At 44.7% G+C, this 13084-nt stretch overlaps 1 long non-coding RNA gene across 1 annotated transcript; it reads right to left on the reverse strand.

Annotated features, from left to right (window-relative positions):
* Positions 1–1830: 1830 nt before the first annotated feature.
* LOC122941107 lies at positions 1831–8974 on the reverse strand. The gene is made up of 3 exons (XR_006390416.1): positions 8890–8974; positions 8509–8588; positions 1831–2879 (listed from the first exon to the last, which is right to left on the reverse strand). It is a non-coding gene; the product is annotated as an uncharacterized LOC122941107 (long non-coding RNA).
* Positions 8975–13084: the final 4110 nt, after the last annotated feature.

The following is a 13084-nucleotide window of genomic DNA, read 5'->3' on the forward strand; positions in this document are numbered from 1 at the left end:
TACCGGGGAAACCACTAGTCCGTTTTATAGTTCTGTAGTGGGCAGGATGTTCCATTCTGCAAAATGTGGAATGCACGCAGCCGGTATCCGTGTTTTGCGGATCCACAATTTGCGGACTGCAAAAATGGCAACGGCCGTGTGCATGAGCTCTAAGGGTGAGTACACACTGGTGGTACTGACATGAAAGTCATGGCTGCCTGAGCCTGATTGAGATTTTAAATTAAATTAACCCCTCAGACTCAGCAATTTTTATTGTTTCTTGATGTCCGCATTTCAAAAGCATTTTATTTTCTCGTGAACAACCACATGAGGGCTTATTGGCAATTTGTATTTTTTAATACCACCATTTTGGGGTACATTAAATGAATTGTATAAATTAGAAAATAGAGAATCAGTATGAAAAGACAACGCAATTCTGAAATCGTTATTGGGGGTTCACTTTCATTTTATTTTGCAGGTCCGTCCAATTTTAGGGTACTTTCACACTTGCGGCAGGACGGATCCGACAGGCTGTTCACCATGTCGGATCCGTCCTGCCGTTATTTCGCCGGACCGCCGCTCTGTCCCCATTGACTATAATGGGGACGGAGGCGTAGCTCCGGCGCATCGTGGCAGTGCATGGCGAAAGCCGCCGGACTAAAAAGTCGGACATGCAGAACTTTATAGTCCGGCGGCTTCCGCCGCGCACCGCTGTGCTGCGCCGGAGCTCTGCCCCTTCCCCATTATAGTCAATGGAGACGGAGCGGCGGTCCGGCGGCACGGCAAAAATAGCGGCAGAATGGATCCGACATGGTGAACAGCCTACGGATCCGTCCTGCCGCAAGTGTGAAAGTACCCTAAGAGATACCACATTTATATAATGTTTGTTATGTTTTACTCTTAAAAAAACTTCTAAAAAAGATTGTTTTGTGTCTCCATGTCATGACCTTTTCATCATTTTCTATTCAATTATTTGGGGGAGATGAGGTGACCAAAAATATTACAATTTTGACATTGTTTTTATGGGATGTTTTAATAGATTTGGTCATTGTGTATGCGGCAATACTAATTATGTATGCTGGGGATGAATTTTGTTGTCAGTATAAAACTGAGTCTGCTTATATAGCACCATTAGCCACCCAGTAGCCATTTGGCTCCAGGAGAAGTATATAGTGGGCTCAGCATGCATGTTGGTACTTGCATCCCTGGATCCGATGAAAGCTGTAATGGCACCGGACGGGGTTAAAAGCAGAGTGTGCCTGGCGTGCATGCTGTACCTGCGCTCCCTGGACTTTGTGTGGCTGTCATGGCCCATCACAGGTAGGAACTAGTGTTAGGGACCACTCATTAAGGTGACCTTGACGTGGTGAGTGGTTTATTACGCTTTGGCCAAAATGTACACCAATGCCTTATTCAACATCCAGCATAGAGGCAGGGCAGAGTGCTGGTTGCAGAGTGTGTTTATTTGACATTGCTACTGATAGAGAGGAGTTGTGAGCTGCATTGTGGTATTCATTTGGTGCTGCTGGGGAAATATTTTTTTATGGTGCTGCTGGGCTGACTTTTATGCTGCACTGCATTATCTGGCGCTGCTACTGAGGTATTTTGTGTTTATTTGGTGATGGCATGGGAGATATTTTATACTGCTCTGTAATATTCATTAGGTGCTACTGGGGAAATATTTTGTACTCCACTTTGGTATTTCTTTTTCACTGCTGGGGAGATTTGTGTTGCACTATGGTATTTTTTTTGTCACTTTTGAGGAGGTGTTTTGTGTTGCACTGTGGTATTTTTTTGCCGCTGCTATGGAGAGTGCTGTTATGTAGTATATATTTGGCACTTCTAGGGAAATTACATGTTAATACTTTATTACATATAACAGGTTACATGTTAACCCCTTTTTTAAATTGCATTCCAAGAGCTATAACTTTTTAGTTTTTTCGACAACGTACTTGTATGAGGTCTTATTTTTTTGCAGAACAAGTTATAGTTTTTAGTGCACCATTTTAAGTACATGTAATGATTGATTAAAGCAAGCTGTCTAGCTAAAAACCCCTTTGTTTATGTTAGTAAAAAGGCGTATTAGTGGTCACTAAGGGGTTAATACTATATCATACTACACAATACTTGATATTACTACATCATGTTCCAAATCATGTCAATGGTTTTGAATGGTCTGACGTGACACTTGGGTGCCTCTCACCTCCCTTAAATGTGCCTGGAGTTGTGTCGCATTCATCTTCCGATTCCGCAGTGGTCATCAGTGTGGGATGTAGCCAAAGGACATCCACTTATATGCCTTTCCGAGACTCAGTTGCAACCTGCTGATCACACTCTATGACACTCTAAGCTCAGTGGCCACTTCTGTCTGAGGTCATCCTACTTGAAACCTCGCAATGGCGAGGTACTGTTGATCAATTGTTAGGTGTCGTCTTGGTCTCATGATGTCAAAACGTGAACAGCATGATGAGGAGGACTGTTTAAATACCAGTTCTAATTGAATCAGGAAATTTATTTGGCGATTCATGGATCAAACACCTGTTGTGAATTTTGCCATTAAGCTCCTTGTTAGAGAACAGCAAGTTGTGCAAAAAGTACTGAAACATTGAACAGTTGGACATGTGCATTCAAAAGTTTAGAGAAGGTCCCATTACGTTCACCTGTAAAGGTTATAGCGCATTTTAGGTTCATCCTGAAATTTCACCCACAAGCCAAATATCCCTAACTTTTTTGAGTAGTGTAATAAGCCTTTATCATATCGTATTTGCCTGTGCAGTGAATCATTCACATATTGATGATCTTTCTTCAGTTTTCGAGATATAGCAATTGTTTTCATGCCCTTTGCAAGACATTGATCTATTTTGCGCGTTTTATCTTCTTTCACACGAGCGTCTGGATTCCTGTTGATATGCCATCAAGATTGTTATCAGTATTGCTTCAGTAATTCATCTGCTACGTATTTCAAATACTGATGGAAATGATACACCCATGTGAATAGCCCTATTCTTTAAAGCAGATTCCTGTACACAAAATACGCCCCATATAAGGATTGCAAATACACTCGTGTGAAAGAGGCCTTAAACCAGCATCACATATACCATGTTACATATTATTACTCTGTTATATTGCACTTTACATGGTATTATAATTTTGAATATTGCATGTTACAGTATTACTATATTACATTTTATTGCTATATCACATATTCCCAGCTACATTATTACTGTATATTACATGTTACATGTTATTATTGTATCACATATTTCATGTTAAATGCTGTTACTCTATCACATTTTCCACCTTATGTTTTTATTACGGTATATGACATTTTACATGTTACTAAATGTCCATTTACATAATTGCAGCTTACTTAGAATATAGTGTCAGCTTTTTCTTCTGAAAATCTCAGACTTCCCCATGTCATTTCCTCACATGTATCTATGACATATTACACAATGAATTTAAAGAGGATTCCCCTTGTATTGTGTAGTATGCTGTGTGATGTTTGGGTTGAGAGGAATGTGGTAAAACTGTTTAGTTTCTGAAAGTATACACTGTCACATTGTGAAAATGCCACTCAACACTTTATTCACACAGACACCCTCATGCAATTTTACATCAAAGAGTAATTTTTTTCATAAAAATGATATCAAATGTTATATTAGTTGTTTAAAGTGTGACCCAAGCATAATGTTATACACACTGGTCAGTGTGCAGAGTTCACACATACCATTTAGGCCTGAATTTATATGCACGTATCCATAAAATGACCAAAACTGGAAAGACCAAAAATCTGGTCTTTTTTTGTTATGGAAAGTGAATGTGGATCCACTGTGCCAAGTAACTGGTTTGAATTTGGGCTAGTCCTGAGGGCATTATCCTAGGGATCCCCTGGTTTTCACTCTTTATACCCTATACAGGAATCTGGCCTTCACTGCAGGGAAACCACTAGGCTGCTACCTCTTGGAGTAGTCCTGTTATGGTTGGCTGCTGACTCACGTGGATTGGACAGGCAGGGGTTAGGGCTGTCAGAGTTTGTGTGACTCCGTGGAACAGTCCAAAGGTGAGGGCAGGTGGCACAGTACCAGTACGATGAACAGGTACAGGTCAAGTACATAGGCAGCCAAACAAATTACAGCTCTTTTGCCAGCTGTAGAAAGCTAGAGAGACCTGGCAGATCTATTGAGACATAATTGTTCAGGCAAGAAAGTGAGGAAACAACAGAGTTTATATAGCCCAAGCTGATGAGCAATAGGGAACAGCCTTGCAACAGCTGACAGAGCAAAAGGAGGTTAAGGCTAGGGCTACACGGTAACACTGGTCGCGACCGGGATTGCTGAGTAGCGGTGATCCCATAGAAATGAATGGCATTGCTGCGACAGTCCCAAGATATCCAGCCGTGTTGGATTTCTTGCGACTGCCACGGTGATCCCATTAATTTCTATGGGATCACTGCTACTCAACGATCCTGGCCACGTCAGGTGTCGCCATGTAGCCCTAACCTAATGAGATAGGATGAACAATAGCTCTAATTCACACACAGGAAGACGGTGCCTGTGCGCATGGGAGAGCAGCAGCCATGAACCGCCATTGTAAAATTAAAACTTTTTATATTTTTTTGTCAAGACTAATCTTGTCAATGGCATCATTACAGATTTGTATCCTAAATGTCAGAGGGTTTAATACCCCAGAGAAGAGGTCCCAGATCCTCTATCACTTATGCATATAAAAAGATACAAGTAGTCTTGGTTATAGGAGGCTCATTTTAGGACAATCCACTCACCTGTTCTCCAACACAAATACTACACACAGTGATTTCATTGCTCTAATTCTGAAGCAAGATTTAAGGTAATGAGTAGGGATGAGCGAACTCGAACTGTATAGTTCGGGTTCGTACCGAATTTTGGGGTGTCCGTGACACGGACCCGAACCCGGACATTTTCGTAAAAGTCCGGGTTCGGGTTCGGTGTTCGTCGCTTTCTTGGCGCTTTTTGAAAGGCTGCAAAGCAGCCAATCAACAAGCGTCATACTACTTGCCCCAAGAGGCCGTCACAGCCATGCCTACTATTGGCATGGCTGTGATTGGCCAGAGCACCATGTGACCCAGCCTCTATTTAAGCTGGAGTCACATAGCGCCGCCCGTCACTCTGCTCTGATTAGCGTAGGGAGAGGTTGCGGCTGCGACAGTAGGGCGAGATTAGGCAGATTAACTCCTCCAAAGGACTTCACTTGATTAATCGATCGATCTGCAGCTGTGCATCATTGAGCTGCTGAAATTCAAATGCTCACTCACTGTTTTTAGGCTGCCCAGACCGTTTGTCAGTCACTTTTTTCTGGGGTGATCGGCGGCCATTTTGTGTCTTGCGCGGTGCTGCGACCAAGTGCATCCAAGCTGCGACCAAGTGCATTTAACCCTCAATGGTGTGGTTGTTTTTTGGCTAAAGCCTACATCAGGGTGAAGCTGTCACACCAAGTGCATTTAACCAGCAATAGTCTGTTCATTTTTTGGCCATATACTAAATCAGGGGCAAGCTGCGCCCGTCACCAAGTGCATTTAACCCTCAATGGTGTGGTTGTTTTTTGGCTAAAGCCTACATCAGGGTGAAGCTGTCACACCAAGTGCATTTAACCAGCAATAGTATGTTTATTTTTTGGCCATATACTACATCAGGGGCAAGCTGCGCCCGTCACCAAGTGCATTTAACCCTCAGTAGTGTGGTTCGTCAAGCTGTGACACCAAGTGCATTTAACCAGCAATAGTCTGTTCATTTTTTGGCCATATACTACATCAGGGGCAAGCTGCGCCCGTCACCAAGTGCATTTAACCCTCAGTAGTGTGGTTGGTCAAGCTATCACACCAAGTGCATTTAACCAGCAATAGTCTATTCATTTTTTGGCCATATACTAAATCAGGGGCAAGCTGCGCCTGTCACCAAGTGCATTTAACCAGCAATAGTCTGTTCATTTTTTGGCCATATACTACATCAGGGGCAAGCTGCGACCGTCACCAAGTGCATTTAACCCTCAGTAGTGTGGTTGGTCAAGCTATCACACCAAGTGCATTTAACCAGCAATAGTCTGTTCATTTTTTGGCCATATACTAAATCAGGGGCAAGCTGCGCCCGTCACCAAGTGCATTTAACCAGCAATAGTGTGGTTATTTTTTGGCCATATCCCAGTCTAATTCTGTCACTAAATCCATACCGGTCACCCAGCGCCTAAATACTAGGCCTCAAATTTATATCCCGCTAAATCTCTCGTTACCGCTGTCCTGTTGTGGCTGGGAAAGTTATTTAGTGTCCGTCAAAGCACATTTTTTGTTCTGGGTTGAAGTACAATTCCCAATTTAGCAATTTCATAATTTAGTGGTTCCTGCTATATCAGAGCTATTTGAAATCTATCCCTAAAAGGGTATATAATATTCAAGGTGCACATAGGGTCATTCAGAATAACTTCACACACACGCTACTGTGCATTTCCAAGTCTAATTCTGTCGCTAAATCCATACCGGTCACCCAGCGCCTAAATACTAGGCCTCAAATTTATATCCCGCTAAATCTCTCGTTACCGCTGTCCTGTTGTGGCTGGGAAATTTATAGCATATGGAAAGGGTATGCAATAAAGGTGTGGGACCTACCTCTGGGACCTGCACCTATCTTAGTTCACGGCCCTGCCGTGAACTAAGAGCACACCGCACACTTCTCTATGTTCACTTTGAGGGCCCGTTCTTGGGATAGGTGGGACCAGGACCTATCAGACATTTTTGGCATAAAAGGTCTTGCAACTTTTTTTTTTATGTCAGAAACTGGCAAAGGGCTGTTGCTCGCCCCCTTAATCACTAAGTGAAAAGAGAACAGAATAAACTATACAATCAGAATTAGTCTATAATAAGGTGATACGTAATAATGCTAATGCCTACGAGCCATACAGTGACGCTCCGGCCCTTCGTAACGTAAGGTCCGTATGAGGCCAGACACACACGAGAGTTCAATGCGATAAACTCGCAGCGTGTGTCAGTGAGAAGTCCAGTTCTGGCCTCCGGCCTCTGCTCCTGACAGGATCACACCACATTATTCTGATTTACGATGCTGTGTAACCCTTAGCCCCCTTTCACACGAGCGAGGATTCTGCACGGGTGCAATGCGTGATGCAAACGCGTCGAGTCCGCATGGAATCCGGGCCCATTCATTTCAAAGGGTCTGTGTACATAAGCGTTGGGTTTTCACGCATCACTTTTGCGTTGTGTGAAAATTGCAGCATGTTCTATATTCTGCTATTTTCACGCAACGCTGGCCCCATACAAGTGAATGGAGCTGTGTGAAAATCGCATCTGCAACCAAGTGCGGATGCGATTTTCACGGGTGGTTGCTAAGAAATGTTGTTGGTAAACATTCCGTTTTTATCACACACGTGCAAAACGCAGTAAATCGCATTGCACCCACGCAATAAAAACTGAACACGATCGCAAACAAAACCGAATGGCTTTGTTTGCGAAATCGCGCCGTTTTTTACTGAACGCTTCCGGACACGCTCGTCTGCAAGGGTCCTTTGAGTCCTGGAATGTATTGTATTAAACTGACAGCATTATGTCAGTGTAATTCAGTAGATTCCAGAACCCTCAGGGTTACAGAGCATAGGTATAATGCTGTGCGATCCTGTTAGAGGAGCAGGGGCCAGATCTGGCTGGGAGTTTATCGCATTGAACTCGCTCGGATGTCTGGCCTTAGAACGCTCGTTCTTGATAATTGGCTTGTTCGACAGAGCAGCTGATCAGCCGACAATCTAGCGAACGATCATTTCAGAATGAAAGATGTCCGATTATCAGCAGCGAGTCTCACTGCGTAATCTATCAATAATCAACAGAACTGAATGGGGAAGGAACGCCTGCGGTAGCGATCATTCCTCCCACATTCAGTTTGGATCGGCCAGCATAATCAGGCCAATGTAAACAAGCACCAATAGATGTGTCACCAGCCATTGGCACCCACACTACCTGATCAGCCAGTGTAACAGGACCGACTGTGAGCTGCCCAGCAATGCCAAGCTTTGCCTATTCTCTTCCAACAGCAACAGCTCTGTATCCCCCAAAAAATAAAGTGTCCACATGACAGCCCACATGCACCGTGACAACAATCAATTCGGCTTAACACTATAAAATGTTGTCTAAAGATAATGGAGGAACCCTGCAGCTTGTGACAGGAAGGACTCCGGCAATAATCAGAGTCGTGTCCTGAATTTATAAGCCTCGGGATTACTTCCCCAAATACACACATGGCATGGGGCGGCAGAGACGTTACTACCCGATGCAGTTAAAGGGGTTATCTGACCCCTACAATGCCCCCCAAATGCCAGGATCTCTCATACAGAGATAGAATCGACCAGGGTGAAAGGGAGTGGGTTAAGTATAACCTGTATGAGGGGCCTGGGCATTTTGGGGGCATTATAGGGGTTGGAGAACCCCTTGTCTGGTGGCTGTGACATGAATGGTACACTAGAGCAGAGTGACCCCAGAACAGGTGACATCCATACCTGCTTGACATCTCTGTGGTCAGGGAGTGTGGCCTGCGGCGTATACATGTCAGATCTCCGACACAATCCAGTCACATGTCCTGCGGGAGCAAAGAGGACACTTAAGATGGGGGCTCTGAACCCTAAAAGTCAGCGACACCCCACAGCAACCTCCACACCCAGGGGCACCCCGCCTCCCAACAGAAAATACGCGCAGCAACCCCTCCCCCCCAACACCAAACACACACACAGACACCCCCAAACAGTCAGCGACACCCCACAACCGCCCCACACCCGGAACACCCTAATACCTTACATTTATCTAGGAGATATAACAATAACACATCACATATGGCGGACCACTGACAATAAGGAGGCAGAGCGGGGCCCCATGTCCTCTACCTGAGGGGCCACACAGACCACAGACGCTCCGCGGACTCCAGGGAGAAAATAACAAATTTCCGGTCACGTGTACCGCTGTCAGTGACGACTCCAGTAGGGCGGGGCTATCATGTCACATGACCGGTTAGAGCCTGCAGTGGTCACGTGCGCTGTGGGAACCAGCGGGTTGTGATGAATACTGAGGCGAAAGGCATTTTATATTGGGGAATGGCGGAGTGTGGGAGACTGTGGCCGCCGAGAAGCAAATAGAGGAGCTTTTTATAGGGAGCCTGTGTCCACAGGTCACAGTGTACTGACAGAATATACTGACAGAACATAGGAGCCTGTGCCCACAAGTCATTGTACTGACAGAACATAGGAGCCTTCTATAGCCAGCCTGTGCCCACAAGTCATTGTACTGACAGAATATAGGAGCCTTCTATAGCCAGCCTGTGCCCACAGGTCACAGTGTACTGACAGAACATAGGAGCCTTCTATAGCCAGCCTGTGCCCACAAGTCACAGTGTACTGACTGAATATAGGAGCCTTCTATAGGGAGTCTGGGCACAAGTCACAGTGTACTGACTGAATATACTGACAGAATATAGGAGCCTGTGCCCACAAGTCATTGTACTGACAGAACATAGGAGCCTTCTATAGCCAGCCTGTGCCCACAGGTCACAGTGTACTGACTGAATATAGGAGCCTTCTATAGCCAGCCTGTGCCCACAGGTCACAGTGTACTGACAGAACATAGGAGCCTTCTATAGCCAGCCTGTGCCCACAGGTCACAGTGTACTGACTGAATATACTGACAGAATATAGGAGCCTGTGCCCACAGGTCACAGTGTACTGACTGAATATACTGACAGAATATAGGAGCCTTCTATAGGGAGCCTGTGCCCACAAGTCATTGTACTGACAGAATATAGGAGCCTTCTATAGCCAGCCTGTGCCCACAGGTCACAGTGTACTGACAGAATATAGGAACCTTCTATAGGGAGCCTGCGCCCACAAGTCATTGTACTGACAGAATATAGGAGCCTTCTATAGGGAGCCTGTGCCCACAAGTCATTGTACTGACAGAATATAGGAGCCTTCTATAGCCAGCCTGTGCCCACAGGTCACAGTGTACTGACTGAATATAGGAGCCTTCTATAGCCAGCCTGTGCCCACAGGTCACAGTGTACTGACTGAATATACTGACAGAATATAGGAGCCTGTGCCCACAGGTCACAGTGTCGGCGCCTTCTATACTGGCTGGTGACAGAATATAGGAGCTGTTGTCATACCAGGCCACGGCTCTAACTCCGCCCAAAGCATACACTCACCCAGTGTCCTTAACCCTTTACTGACCCAAAGATTTTATGCTCCCTGCCTTCCCGGAGCCATAACTTTTTTATTTTTCTGTTCACATATCCATATGAGGGCTTGTATTTTGCGACATAAGTTGAACTTTCTAATGGCATACTATGTAGTGGGGAGCAGGGAAAAAAAAATCCAAATAGGGTGGAATAAAAAAAAAAAAAAACGCAATTCTGCCAGTTTTACAGCATTTTAATACAGGGAAAAAAACTTTTGAAAACATTTCTTCCTTGTATTGCCATATTCTAACTTTTATAAAATATACTTATGTCTATTGAGATGTGGTTCACAGAGCGCCCTCACGCTGTGCACAGCCAAGGACCAGGAAGCGGTGAGTACAGAGCCGTCAACCGGTACTAATGTGCGCCTCCATAATGGAAGCACTCGTTAGTATTCACCCCATAAGGTGCAGGGATGTTTTTCCCCCCACTGTGTCTTATGGGGCGAAAAATTACGGTATATGCTGTGTTGTTCAGTTTATCTACAGTATGTAGCCTGCTCACATACCAGAAACAGTCAAATAACATATATGGCACAATACAGTACTACATAAATGTTAGAGATTTGCAAAGTAATTAGTAAAATCAGCTTTAAGACTGCAAATATGCAAGCGACTGGGTGTTGATTTCAGCAACTTTTTCGTTAAGAAACTGAAGAAAAGAAAATTGAATATTAAAGGGACACTGACAGGCCCAATAAGCATATTTAGATATATATATATATATCACAGTACAGGTCTTATAAAGTGTATTACAATCATCTAAGTATCCCCCCTGTCCACCTTATAAATACAGAAAACTGAAGTTTTAAAACCTGCTTGAAGCGTCTTCAATCTGCCCAAGGGGCGGCGTTTCATCTCCACTTGCGCCCAGCCAGCCGCCCCCAACTGCCGTTTTGAAGCGTCGCCCAGCTCATCAATATTAATTTCGCTGGGCGGCTACTACTCTCCCCGACGCAAGATCCGGAGCATGCCCAATACAATCCTATGGGCATCGTCCTCCGTCTAATCTTCAGCGCATGTGCCCAGCACCCTCACTGGCCGGGATCACATCGCGCCTGCGTACAGACAGTCTGCGTCTTCGCAGGTTTTAAAACTTCAGTTTTCTGTATGTATAAGGTGGACAGGGGGGATACTTAGATGATTTTAATACACTTTGTAAGACCTGTACTGTGATATATATACCTAAATATGCTTATTGGGCCTGTCAGTGTCCCTTTAAATTTAAATGTTACAAAAATGTATGAGATACAGTCTTGATGTATTTTTTCCTACAGAGAATTGCTGCAAAATGCTGTGTTTAAGGCTACACATGTCCCATTCTTGTCCGTTTTAGGCATTGTTACAATGGATCCGCAAAAAAAAGGGATGGCATCCTATTTTTTATTTTTTTGCGGATCTGCAATTTGTGGACTGCAGAACACATACGGTCGTGTGCATGTAGCCTAAAATTAATAAAACTGCTTGTGTCCTACTGTCCTCTAGTCAAAAATTCCCATAGAGTTTCTGCCAGCTTGTGCAGCTGGAATTTTTCCTGCAAAATCACAGCAATGCAAAAAAAAAAAAAAACACATTAAAATCAATGGATAAGTGTGCTATGCACATGTGAAAGATGTGTGTTTACCCTTCCATGTCCATGATGACATCCATCAATTGTTACATAGGATACGTTTTAGCCCGTCCAGAGCCTATGTCAACTATTTATTTATGCACTTATATGGCGCTACTATATTCCGCAGCGCTTTACATACATTAGCATCCAACTGTCCCCAATGGGGCTCACAATCTAAGCTCCCTATCCGTATGTCTTTGGAGTGTGGGAGGAAACCAGATTACCTGCGGGAAACCCACACAAACATGGGGAGAACATACAAACTCCATGAAGATGTTCTTGGTTGGACCCAGGACCCCAGCGCTGCAAGGCACCAGTGCTAACCACTGAGCCAACTATAGTATAAATAAAAGAATATTGAAGAAAGCGAGTGCCAGTATTATCTGCTCTCCAAAGACTGGCAATGCATCCCTTCCACATACACTGTCACAAGCCGACCAGATCTTCTACTCGAGATGACATCCATAACAAGGTGGTCAGTTGTCCGATAAAGATCTGTGTTTGGGCCGTGGTTTTTGCCCTCCGCTTGATCGTCCGGCAAGTTGAAATACACTCGCTGGGAATTGGATGCCAGGAACTGAGTGACAACCTCAGCCCACTGGTCTCGGGATAGCTTCTCCCTGATGGCCACTTTCTCGTACATCGGCAGGTAGGTTTCAATGTCGTCTGCGGGGGTCATTTTAGGAATCGCGGCATGGACTGCTTTCCGGGCATCATGGACGTTCAGGGTTGCTCCTGCTGTCTGCAAAGCTATCACATTTAGCAGCAACTGGTTGGTCTCCTGCTGCTGCTTATTAGCCTCGCGCTGGTGCAGGTTTGTCTCTCGCTGCTGCAGATTAGCCTCCATGAGGGCCTTCACAACAGCCTCCATTTTGTCGTGGCACTAGTTGTAATACAGCTGGTTTAATGTACGACATACATCCGTGCCTGGAAAAATGCAGAACCCAAAAATATCGGCATTCACACCAGCCTCACTGCTCTTGCCCGCATCATCCACCAATTCTGGAGATTCACTCTGGTAGACAGGGTGTGCGGATGCAGTACAGAGGAAAATGATCAGTTCTTAAATCAAGCTTCCGTGTTTATTGACACTTAAAGGGGTTGTCCAAGTTATATTTATTGATGACCTATCCTCAAGATAGGTTATCAATATCAGATCAGCTGGGGTCCGACACCCGGCACCCCCTCCGATCAGCTGTTTGAAGAGAAGGCTTGCGCGGTGTCAGCGCTGCCTCCTCTTC

Source organism: Bufo gargarizans, chromosome 6 (assembly GCF_014858855.1).
Source record: "Bufo gargarizans isolate SCDJY-AF-19 chromosome 6, ASM1485885v1, whole genome shotgun sequence".
Lineage (NCBI taxonomy): Eukaryota > Metazoa > Chordata > Amphibia > Anura > Bufonidae > Bufo > Bufo gargarizans.